Here is a 12,476-nt window from a genome sequence, read left to right on the forward strand (position 1 = left end):
GGGGGTCATATGTGGTCTCTGCTGAAAGCTAAGAACTATCTGACTGTTAGGGTTATTGCAAGTTGTTTGTACAGGAAGTAGTTTAAGAAATATGTAGACTATTGGATTTCAAAGTTGTTGAAAGTCAGTCTTGTCACCTGAGGCAAGGCCCTGGTGGCGTCTGCGGGCTCTCTCAGTCAACGCTGAGAACAATGGACATCTGAGGAGACAGTCTGTGTTTACTGTCTGAGCCAGGTGAAGGCTTGAGGATTTACCAAAAAAAGAAGAAAAAAAAAAAAACCCAAGAAAAGTGTCTGAATAGGGGCCCCTCTGAGGTAAGAAACAATAGTCTGCAACTGTGTAAGAGAAGAGGAAAGGGCACAAGGTTTTATTCATTATGGAGGAGGAACTCTGCCAGCAGGGATGTCTCATGAAAGGTGGATCCCAGCTCTTGGAACTAGAAGACCACTACTGCAAGGACTGACCTTTGGGTGAGAGGACAAGAAAGTAACTTGTTAATAAGTATACGTGATACTTTGCCTTTTAAGTTTTCTTTTACCTGTAACTGTTTCCAAACCCTAATACTTGCTTTGATTTAAATCTTTATCTCAAGCTGTTAACTAAATGTCAATTTGGTTTTACTATAAATCTGTCTAAGAGCTTCACGTTAAGGTGTTGAACTGAAGTGAAACCAATGAACTTGGGTGCACTGTTTCTATGGAGGTAGTGGATCAGCGTACATTGTGGGTGACCAGAAGATAAAGGACTGGCACCTGAGGGTAACAAAGGGGGGGTGAGTAAATTGCTAGCCCTCAGAGAGAAAGAAGGGCTCACAGAGCTCAGAGCCATAGGTGCTGGAACGAGGGATGCTGCCGCACCCCCTGGCTTGAAGTGGTTTCCATCATATATAGGGTTGCAGTTTGGTTCAATGGCTCTCAGCGCCCCCGCTATAAAGATTGTCCCAGGACCCCTGTCCAGGGCAGAGTGCTTGTATTGCTTGCAGTCGGTAGTTGGGGAGGGTTTCCCTTGGTGAGCTCAGACAAGGCATTCACACTGTAAGCAGGTGGTAATGATTCATCCTGGACACTTTGGGTAATCCTGAAAAGTCTCTCACTGTCCATAGCGTTTTGAGGATTTGTTCAGATTAGGCAATATAATCTGTTGTAGCGTGCCCTGGATTGTGATACAGTCAGGTTCTTTAGTACGTCTCACAGAGCACAAAAGCTTCCCCGCAGTCAACAGTACAACCTGGCCAGCCTCGCTTTTTTCTCCCCACTAATCTAGCATTTGAGCTGCTGTCTATATCAGAATACTATTCTGGCCAGTCCTGGCTTGTAACCACTCAGCTGACCTCAGGGTGCTGTGTTTTCTGCCTGTGTATCAGGATCTTGTGGAATGATCTGAGACAAGAATGAGCCCAATCTGAATTTCTTACCCTTGGAGAAATTTATATAACCAAGGAATTTTTATTTCCTTTCAGATCACTGGTCCAGAAACAGGACTTTGAAAATTGTACTTGTCTTGTAAGCATTGCAGCTGCCAAAATGTTCTGTCCTGTGATATGAGATATTGGATCTTTAACTCACCTGAATTGTTTTACCACCTTGCTTTTGCCTCTTTCAGTGTAATTATTCATGGTGTGTTTTTAAAAAAGTATTACCTTTTATTGGTTTTAAATGTGTTGCCTTTTAATTTAGTGGATAATGAGAACACATGCAGTTACATTGCATTAGCAGTGTCAAACTCATTTTGGAGGAGAGGATGTGATTCCATGTTTAATTATGGTGTGTGAACCAGGCTATAAATTCTGGACTTCATGTGCCCCTCCCACCTGTGTTAACTAATTATTTCATATCTACTGCAAGTTTCCAGCACATTCTTCTTAAGCAACTAGTATTAACTACTGTCAGTGATGGGATACTATCTATCTTGGCTATTTATATCGCCCCATCACCAGTATTTGAGCATTTTATAATCTTTAATTTATTCATTATCACAATAACCCTGTGAGTTAGGGAAATGCTGTTATCCCCCTTTTACAGAGGGGAACTGAGGCACAGAGAAAAACGGCTAGTAAATCTGTGGTAGAGCAGGGAATTGAACCAAGGTCTCCCGACTCTTAGGCAAGCAACATACCCACAGGACCATCTGTCCTCTCTACTAGTATAGATGGACCCCCTCCTATGAGCTGGTATAGCAAATCCTAAATTCATCTGTCTCCAGTCTGTGATTTTAGCCCCTTCTCTGTGTGGGAGAGGCAAAGGCAGGATTAGTAAAGGCCCATTCATGGAGTTTATCTATATGAACTCCCAACCTCCTTCAGCAGCCTCATAGAACCCCATACATGGAAATTAGATGCTTTCACACAAGTCAGAGTCAAGATTCTTGCCTTATTTTAATTCCCCATTCCCAGAGTCTGGTTTAAATTGTCATCATCTGAATGTCTTTCTTTGGGGGTCAGTTGTGGAGTGTCTTTAAAGGACTCACTCTCATTTTGTATATTTCTAGAACACCTTTGTGGAACTACAGCCCTCAGGAAAGGGAGAGTGGTTAAGCTAAAATGTCCATGTTCCTTTTTGAACTTTGAGGAAGCTATATTGTTCTTCAGCTACCCTCTTCTTGGCCAGGCAGAGAGGCAGGCTTGCTAAATGCTGAGTCAGGGAAAGTGTAGGTAAAATGCATTAACGACCAAAGTTTATTCACCAAAGAAAAAGACAAATAACTATGCACAGGACAGTTTCCCATGCAGTCAGACCAGAGCCAGCAGTGAAGGATGGGTGGGGTGGTGGTGCTCATTTTAATCCTCTCAAAACTTTCGCAAGTGACTGGGATTTCAGAGGTTGCTGGACCTTGTCCCGGGATCATACAAGAAGCCGCAGCTCCCTCCCAAAGTCTCGCCCTGCAGGAAGCTGGCCAAGTCTCTCCCTTGCGCTTGCTGTTCTCACAGGACGGGATGAGGGAGCAAAGAGTCCAGCAGCTTAGCCCTGGTCTACACTGTGGGGGGGAGGGGGGGGTTGATCTAAGTTATGCAACTTAGGCTACATGAATAACATAGCTGAAGTCAACGTACTTAGATCTACTCACCGTGGTGTCTCCATCGCGGTGAGTCAACTGCTGCCGCTCCCCCGTTGACTCCACCTGCGCCTCTCGTGGCGGTGGAGTACAGGAGTCGACGGGAGAGTGCTCGGGGGTCGATTTATCGCGTCTAGACTAGACGCCATAAATTGACCCCTGCTGGATTGATCACTGCCCACCGATCCGGAGGATAGTGTAGACATAGAATCATAGAATATCAGGGTTGGAAGGGACCCCAGAAGGTCATCTAGTCCAACCCCCTGCTCAAAGCAGGACCAATTCCCAGTTAAATCATCCCAGCCAGGGCTTTGTCAAGCCTGACCTTAAAAACCTCTAAGGAAGGAGATTCTACCACCTCCCTAGGTAACGCATTCCAGTGTTTCACCACCCTCTTAGTGAAAAAGTTTTTCCTAATATCCAATCTAAACCTCCCCCACTGCAACTTGAGACCATTACTCCTCGTTCTGTCATCTGCTACCATTGAGAACAGTCTAGAGCCATCCTCTTTGGAACCCCCTTTCAGGTAGTTGAAAGCAGCTATCAAATCCCCCCTCATTCTTCTCTTCTGCAGGCTAAACAATCCCAGCTCCCTCAGCCTCTCCTCATAACTCATGTGTTCCAGTCCCCTAATCATTTTTGTTGCCCTTCGCTGGACTCTCTCCATACCCTTAGAAACACAGGATGGTGGCTCTGTTCCTCCCTGCTGCAGCACTTGGCCTGGGAAGAGGCAAAGGGGTGTGATCAGCCCCTGGAGCTGCCCATCTTCCTTGGGAAGGGGGAAAGGGGATCCTGCTGTGGCCTCTGCAGGCTTGGGGCTAAAGAACCCCAGGTGGAACAGAGGTGAGGTGGGGGGAGGTTGAATTAATGGAGGGTGGATGGGCTGAGCTGAGAGAAGGCTGGGTGGGGATGGAACTGATGGGAGGACTGGGTGGACAGGATTGTTTATGGGGCAGGTGATGGGCAGATGTGAGGGGCGAGAACTCCTACAATGGCGGCCAAGATCACCTTTCTCTTTACATTTGGGAGAGTGGTTGCACTCTGGGGGTACAGGGGGGATTTGAAAATTAAAAGGCAGGCCAAAAACACACTATCGTCTCCTGGTGCAAACAACATGATTTTTTATTGTTGATCTCTTGGGGTTCTCAATACTGCAAAAGTAAGTAGACTGCATCTCTCTCCTCAAACTAGCTATGCAGAGGGGGTCATAAGAAAGCAACTAGTCCTATATCCATAAGCTTTAAAATAAACCTAACTAAGGGTTTTGTCTAATGTGGCTCTAGTTGACAGCCAGCGCTAGGAGACTAGTGAGCCAAGGAGAGGCCGTTCTCAGCATCTGGCCCACAGCTGTGAAACAATCTCCTGGATCTGACAGGACCATGAACCTCAAGGCCTTCAGAATAAAAAGTAAACTCCACTTCTTTGACCTAGTTTCCCCACAATTGCACCCTCCCTATTTCATAGAATATCAGGGTTGGAAGGGACCTCAGAAGGTCAATCTAGTCTAACCCCCTACTTCAAAGCAGGACCAATTCCCAAATTTTGCCCTAGATCCCTAATGGCCCCCTTAAGGATTGAACTTACAACCCTGGGTTTAGCAGGCCAATGCTCAAACCACTGAGCTATCCCTCCCACCCTTAACTCACCTTCCCCCTTTCAACCCACCCCAAGTCTTGGTGTTACTTCCCCTTCCTTTGGGAACGCGCGCGAGAGAAGCTGAGGTCTGCGTTTCCTGCAACACTTGTAAAGCTAATACAGTAATCAGTGGCACAAAATCCCATGTAAAACCTTGCTGCAGCATTGAAAAGTAACCCTAAGGCTTTTCCCATTCTTGGTGCTGTAGACTGAGCCTCTAGGGGGTGCTACATGAAGGCCTACAACTAAGATGGCTACTGAAGTCCTCTCACCCTATTCCCAGCCTGCTTGGAGTTACAGTGAGCACAGAGGAACTAGAACTTTTGGGGCCAATAAGGAGGTTTTGGCTGGGGGTGATCTGGGTGAGCAGTCTTGTTGGACCAGTGACAAGCCAGGCCTGCACAGCACCCAGCAATGGACAGCCTGACTTTACATAAAGGAGAAAGAGAATTTGGACACTGGCAGAGATAGCATGCACATGGGAGTCTCTGCTAAACTTCCACTCTCCTCATAGGGAGTTCTTGTACTGCTCTGAGATTAGCCGCACGGATCAAGGCACTGCAGTGACCAGCATGTAAAGTGAGAGCTCCGACCCTACACTGGCTGCCAACTGAGAGCCAGCCAAAACCCCCGGAGGATTCCAGACCAGGACAGGCAGCAAGTCCAGCTGCAGCTGGGAGAGGAGAGGACCCTACCCCCAGCCAGCATTGAAGAAAATGTAACGGGACTTCTGGTTAAGCTGGCTACCTCCACAGCATTGCAGCACACCATCTCAGGACACTCAACCAACCATCTGCTTTGGGAAGGTGCCAGGCAGCAGCACCCTAGCACCACCTCCTCCCCGGCAGCACTGCCCCCCCCGCCCCGGCCTGGGACAGTCCTCCTGAGTCTGCCGCTGGCCCCAGCAGCCCCGGACTCTGGGCAATTCCTCCCACCAGCCCTGCACCCACCTCACTGCATCCCTCTACCATCCCAACCCCCTGCACCTCCATCCCCCCTCAATGCATCCCTCCACCCTCCCAACCCCCTGCACCTGTCCCCCTCACTGCATCCCACCACCGTCCCATCCTGCCCTGCCCACCACACCTACCCATCCCAGCCCTGTACCCCTTACAGCGCTCTCCCACCCATCCTCTCCACCTCCCAGAGCCACCACCCCATGTCTCTAACCCCCCACCCCACCGCACCCCATTCACCTCTATACACTGCTGCACTCCCATTATGTCCCTATAGACACTTGTGCCCCCCACATCCTCATGCACCTGTAGCCTTCTGCGTCCCTCTGTATCCCCATCCACCCCCCATACCTCCTCTCCTTCACTGCCCACTCTCACCCCCACCCTGTCTCATCCTTGACCTCTTTCCCTCCCCATCCTCTCTCCTCCACCCCTACCATCTTTTCCCCACCAGCCCACCCTCCTCCCTTCCCAGCTGGGTGATTTAGGCAGCCCCTGGAAGTGTGGATCCTCCCGGGCACCATCATAATCAGAAAGAGAAAATAAAACCAGACAATAAAACTCAGCCAGCAGCCCGGGACCCAGGCAGAGCAGAGCCCCGTCAGTGCCAGGTGGCCAGCCTCTGGCCCTTCACTCTGGGGCCCAACCTTCATGCCAGGCACAGCAGAGCTGCAGCCCCCTGGGCGAGGGGCCACGGGCACTGGAAGGCTCCTGCAGCTAGGATGACCCCAAGTGACGGAGGGCGGGGGAATGCAGTGAGCAGGGGCGGGGCCTCAGGAAGGGGCAGGGCAAGGGAGTTCCATTTTCTGGAATTAGAAAGTTGGCAACCCTACTTTCCTTCCCCAGATCCTACCTTCTGTTCCATAAAGCCCCTGCCCCTCCTTTGTTATGCTGTTATTTTGGGTATTTCAGTCCTTTACTGAGCTTTGTTTTATTTACTTTGTTGTCCCCCGGGTACTGGGCTTGCTAGCTGCAGTATTATTGATTTTTCTTACAAGACAGCATGCCTGTGTGTGGCACAGTGAGGAGTCACTTTGAATGGTCGCACCAGGGAAAGAATCCAGGATCAGCCCATGCATGAGGGGGGCAAAGTTGCTCCAAATATTAGCAATAGCAAGCACCAGTGAGAGGACAGGGAAGAGGCTACACGGGCAGTATGGGGGTGCTAAATACAACAGGACATGGACTTTAAGTCTCCAACAAAGGAGTTTTGCTCTTAACTCATCTTTGTTTTTTTTAAATTCAGCTGATTGTAATCACCTCCAATTTAAAAATTAAAAACTCTTCCCCATGCAGGATTCTCATTTGACTTTCAGCTGTGGATAGTCTGATGGTCTGTGAGGGAAATCTCATTTTGCATGTTGGGAAGATAGATGGAAATTACTGATTGACAGTTAGTGGGCTAGGGTTCTAATAAAACTTCAATCTTTTTTCTTAGTCCTCTTCACTCCTATACAGTGGAGGGCAAGAGGCTGAGGGAAGCATATATAAGTACGCAGCCAGTTTTTCCCTCCCTTCCTCATCAGTGTACTGACTCAGACACTATCCTTTTCTCCTAGGATCTGCCAGCCTGGAACTATGGGCCTACCCAGTTGGGGGCCCTGTCTCTGATGGTGGCCATTGGCTCATGCTTCACAGGAAGTAGTAGGTAGCTAATCCCCATCTGCCTCTGTCCCGTATTACTGCACTCCTATTTGGTTCTGCTTTGCACTAGCTGAATTTAGCAAGAGTATTACACTGCTTTCCTTCCTCCTTGGCACTGACTTAATGCACTGTAGTTCAGAGGGGTGAAAGGAGTAGAAGAGGAGGAAGAGATGCTGCTGCCTCTTACTCTTTAGAGGCTACGGATCCTTTATGCTCATTTCCTGGACAAAGTCTGATTTCCTGGGCCAGTTTTAGGGCACTGCAAAGTCTGTGGCTGGGAGCCCCCTGATTTCCAGGGGATGAGGCCCAACACAAGCTCAGTTTTACAAAGGAATGAGGAACAATGTTCTAACGTGCCTTCCAGACATGCTGCAGAATAGCTTACGCCCAACGTTTAACTTCTATTTTGAGTTATTTATTAGCAATTCAGTTTAAATAAAGATGCGTATAAAGGTTTTAGGTGGACTAACAGGACATTAATATGACAACATGTCCCCACTGGGATTTTACAGAAATGTACATAGCTAGAAATCATTTCTTAAAACGGAGGGGTTTTTAAAGAAATTATGGTTTGGGGGATTTAACCCTTTTCCTTCCCAAATGCAACATTCCTGCTGCTCATCGATTAGCACAAGGAATAGTGATTGTAAACAGAAAGTGACAGTGTCATTATACCAGCTGAGAGAAGTGCAAAATAATACATGTGGCATCAGTGGCAAAACATTCATGGAAAAGGGAAGCCGGTATCTTGACTCCAGCAACTCCCTTACTTGACCCTAAGTACTGATAAGCATAGTAAATTGTTTCCTTACCGTGCCACTAGATGGCATCATGAGAGAAGACTGGCAGTAGAGGCCATATGCAAGTAGAACTAGGTGACCTTATTTCTGGACGAATAGTTTATTTGCCAAAAATATGCTATTTTGGATTGACCATGACTATTTGCAAATTCCGGTTGAAGTGAATGAATAGTTTTGGCTGAAAAATATGAAGCAGAAATTATGAAAATGTTTTGTTTTGATAATTGTCAATATAAAATGTTTTGACATTTTGTTTTGAAATTTAGCTAGATTTTTTTAAAATTATTTTTAAAGGTAACCCCCTCCCCAAATCAAAACAAAAATCATTTAAACTGGAAACAAAAATCTTTTTTCCAGGTCAGTCACCCAACTGAAAAATCAATTATTCTCTTAGCTCTGCATACAGGTGATGTGAAGATACCACACAGCATGCAATAAAATGTGCATCATATGGGAATTACAGCCCTTCCTTCATGATAAGGCTGGTAACCATCTCCAGAGTAGCATTCCTCTCTCCTTGAGATCTCTGGGTTCTCTGCAGGGAGGGAGAGGATGGGCAGTAAGGGGCCAGTGGGGATGTGCATTGTCCCCTGCCTCTGCAAAGGGTCTTCCAGTGTCACTTCCCTCCCCCCCTCCCCGCACCCCTAGATATCCCCATCTGATGGCCAGTGCGGGGGCAGCCACCGAAGGAGCAGGAGGAGTGGAGCTGTTCCTCCAGAGCCCCTGCGATCTGTAGGGTGCACAGATTGGACCTCCAGCCTGCTTTGCTGGGGTGGGTGGGAAAGTAAACCCCTAAAGGAGCAATGTGATGGGAAAATCAGATTTTTCTCTCTTCTCCAGATTTTGACTTGGTAGGTGCATGTCTTGCTACTGCACCCTTCACTTACTTCCAAGAACATCTGACACGCAGCTCTCCTCCAAGCGCTGCTTTAATTACATATACTGGGCCTGGGTTTTATTGCTCTAAAAAGTAGCCACGAGGGGTATCTTATTTCACTGGAAGGTCGTATGTAACTGCTGTGCAGTTGACCAATACCATCAGTGGGTGACTGCCCTGGGCATGTGTCCCTTCATTTACTCTCCACAATTTCACTGTGTTTCCGTGCAAAACTTTGTTTCACAAATTAAACACTTCCTTAAAAGCCTGTGGATGGAGTTTTTCAAAAGGTGACCTACTAACTTTCCAAAAACCTGCCCTTCCATAAGAAATGCACTCAAAAATAAACGCTAACCTTGAACAACCCCTCTTGTTTTTTACATCTCAGAACTTTACTCCTCATGTGGCTTTTGCTATGAAGTTAAACGAATTGCCAGCCACAGAACCTGATGACACTGGAGGTGAGACTGGAAGTAAATATTAGGAATGTGAGTAAAAACCCCCATCCAAGAACACTGTTGTTTTCCCACCACAGGAGGAGGCAGAGGGGTTGGGGAAGCTCAGGAATCTCAGAGTTAAAGCTGACCTCAAAAGAAATGGGTTTGTACTCTTTTTGGGTTCATTTTTATGTACAGAGGAGATCTGAAAAGATTTTCCCATACCACATGTAACCCACAAGGATGGACTGAGAATGTAGGGTTTGCCAGATTGATTCACAGATTTAAAGGCCAGAAGGGACCATTGTGATCATCTAATCTGACCTCCTGTAAAACACTGGTTTCTTTACTTCACAAGGAATATAGAAAATATATCCTTGATCTGATTGCATGTAGCTTCATTCTCTCTAGACTTCCCATCTGAGGCTGCTTCTTTGCATTCTTCTTTGCACTCTGTCCCATAATCTGCAATAAAAAGAGAATTCAGACACTACTCACTCCCCCCGTGCTCAGGAGGAAAACAAATCAGAAAGGGGAAGTGTCAGGGTTGTGCCACAAGTAAGTTACTAGTCATTAAACCTAAGTCTCCACAAACGCTTCCTCAGAGTTGAGGGGAATATGAAAGGCAGCATTGAGAAAAATGGGGAGGACATGGGAATGGCACCTGGGGCAATATCTTGGTTCTCTTGTATCTTTCAAAGGTATTCGTGGCTCTTAAGTGAGTAAGGCAAGGTCACCCTTTGCCTGCAGTTCCCCCACTCCCCACCCCCAATGGTATTGGGGTAGGAAAGAGTTTTCACCTTTCCCTCCTCAAAAATCCAACCAACTACTGCCTCCATTTCTTATCCCGATGGAATTCCCCCCATGAATTCCCACTTGCCACATAAAGAGCCAGAGCACTCCCTTGAGCACTATTTCTGCAGTGTCTGTATTTAGACAGAAGTTGGATCAAAAGAACAAACCAACCTTCCCCCATTTTGGGTAGTGAATAGGCAGCTGCTCTTACTGTTGTGTCAAATACAGTATTAAAATGTTCAGAGGCTTAATCAGCTGAGCAGCAGTAACCTAGAGCTGTGGACAACAGCTGGGGCCTTGTGCTCTGCCTGTACCAAAGATAGATGGAACTGGCTCATGGTGACTCTTTTCTGAATAGCATAAGAAACATCAATTGCCATGCCCAATTCTCCCTGCTCCTCCCAGAGAGAGATTGTCATGTAACCTTTCCACACCAATAAGGGATAATCCACTCTGACAGTGATGTAAGTGCTACAGGCTGCTGTCAAAACGCTTTTGTTTTCTACCAAGATCATCTTAATCTAGTATATCAGTCTGAGGTGTATTCTGTCCTCTGCTTCCTCATGATTTTTAAAAAGGATGGGGAGGTAATCAGTTGAGGGCTGATCCCACAAGAAAATGTGGATTAGGGTTGTCTGTTTCAGAAATGTACCTATAGTCTCTCGACAGAATATCATTAAAGCATGCAGCACCCTGACACCTTTTAAAAGTAATTAAAGTACTAATAAAGACACGATCTGTGCTCCTCAGTGGTTACAATATAATCTTAAAGAGGATCTGATGAGCAGAGTTACGCAGTAGGGATGTGATAGCATGTGAGGGAGAAGTGTCTCCTAGAGCAAATACAACTAATCACAATATTAAAAAGGAGAAAAATTAACATCCCATAGCAATGGATCAGAAGCACATCACAACTGGAGTTACACGCATGTATCCATTGAGGGGGAGGGGCTGTAGTGAAACCCCAGAATCAGCCCACATCTCCATACACAGGGCTAGTTTCAGCTGCAGAGTGCAGGTTTGTGGAAATTAACCAGACAAATGGACTGAATCAAAACTCCAGCCAGTTCTACCCACTCACCTTCCTGGGCTCAGGGCTGTTCAGCTTTTGAAATCTGGATCCTGCCTATGTGAGATCCCGATCTCCCTAGAAGGAAAAAACAGAGCCCCAGATCCACCCCCCACAAACTCTGGGGAAGTTCAGATGTGAATGCTGCAGCTCACATACACACTCATCCATTAAAGCAGCAAGAAGCTCAGCTTTTGAATATTAGCTGTTACCTTGCAAGAGGAAGCAGAGCTAGCAAGGGAAGGGTATCCAGCTACAGCACCAGTCTGCCTGATTTTCTAGAGCTGACTTAAAATTTTTTGAGTGTTTAGAAATAATTCTGATGCAATTTTTAATGACTCAGTCCCCATTTGACAACCAGTTTGTAGCTGGTTAGATGTTCTTGAAAAATCAGAAATGTCAATACAAACATTCACAATTCCCTCCAATTTTCCTTTTTGACCAGCTCTTGTATTTATACTACTGTGCAGATTAAAAGCAGCCTGTCACCTGTAAGTAGAAAAGGAGTACTTGCGGCACCTTAGAGACTAACCAATTTAATAGAGCATAAGCTTTCGTGAGCTACAGCTCACTTCATTGGATGCATACATGCTCTATTAAATTGGTTAGTCTCTAAGGTGCCACAAGTCCTCCTTTTCTTTTTGTGGATACAGACTAACACGGCTGCTGCTCTGTCACCTGGAAGTGTAAGTAGGGCTTAATCTCCTACTATCATTTGGAGATAATTAGCAGCAGCAACATCTTCTACTACAGCTGAGTGAGGTGTGAAGTGTTGCTCTTATGCCAATAGCACTCTTCAGAGAAGCAGAGGTAAGTGCTACCACTAGACCCTCATGGGGATTTTTTTTTTTAAACACGGTTGAATTTCTCTCTTAATCCCCCTCTGGCTCCAGGCAGAGATAGCAACTGCCCTGCTGATAGCAGAGAGATAGACCAAGATCTTAAAAAAAACAACTGATGGCTAAAACTGGCTCCAAAATCCATATTTAGATGCCTGAATTCCCATTGACTTAAAAGGGACTGGAGATCTGGCATGGCTGCCAATGTTGGGGGGGAATTTAATAAGCCAGAACCCCAGCCCTTGGAGTGTTGTGCATGAATTCTGGTGGGTTTCAGATTCTGAAATAATTGTTGGTTTCAGAGTAGCAGCCGTGTTAGTCTGTATTCGCAAAAAGAAAAGGAGGACTTGTGGCACCTTAGAGACTAACCAAT

This window comes from Lepidochelys kempii, chromosome 6, assembly GCF_965140265.1.
Source record: "Lepidochelys kempii isolate rLepKem1 chromosome 6, rLepKem1.hap2, whole genome shotgun sequence".
Classification (NCBI taxonomy): domain Eukaryota; kingdom Metazoa; phylum Chordata; order Testudines; family Cheloniidae; genus Lepidochelys; species Lepidochelys kempii.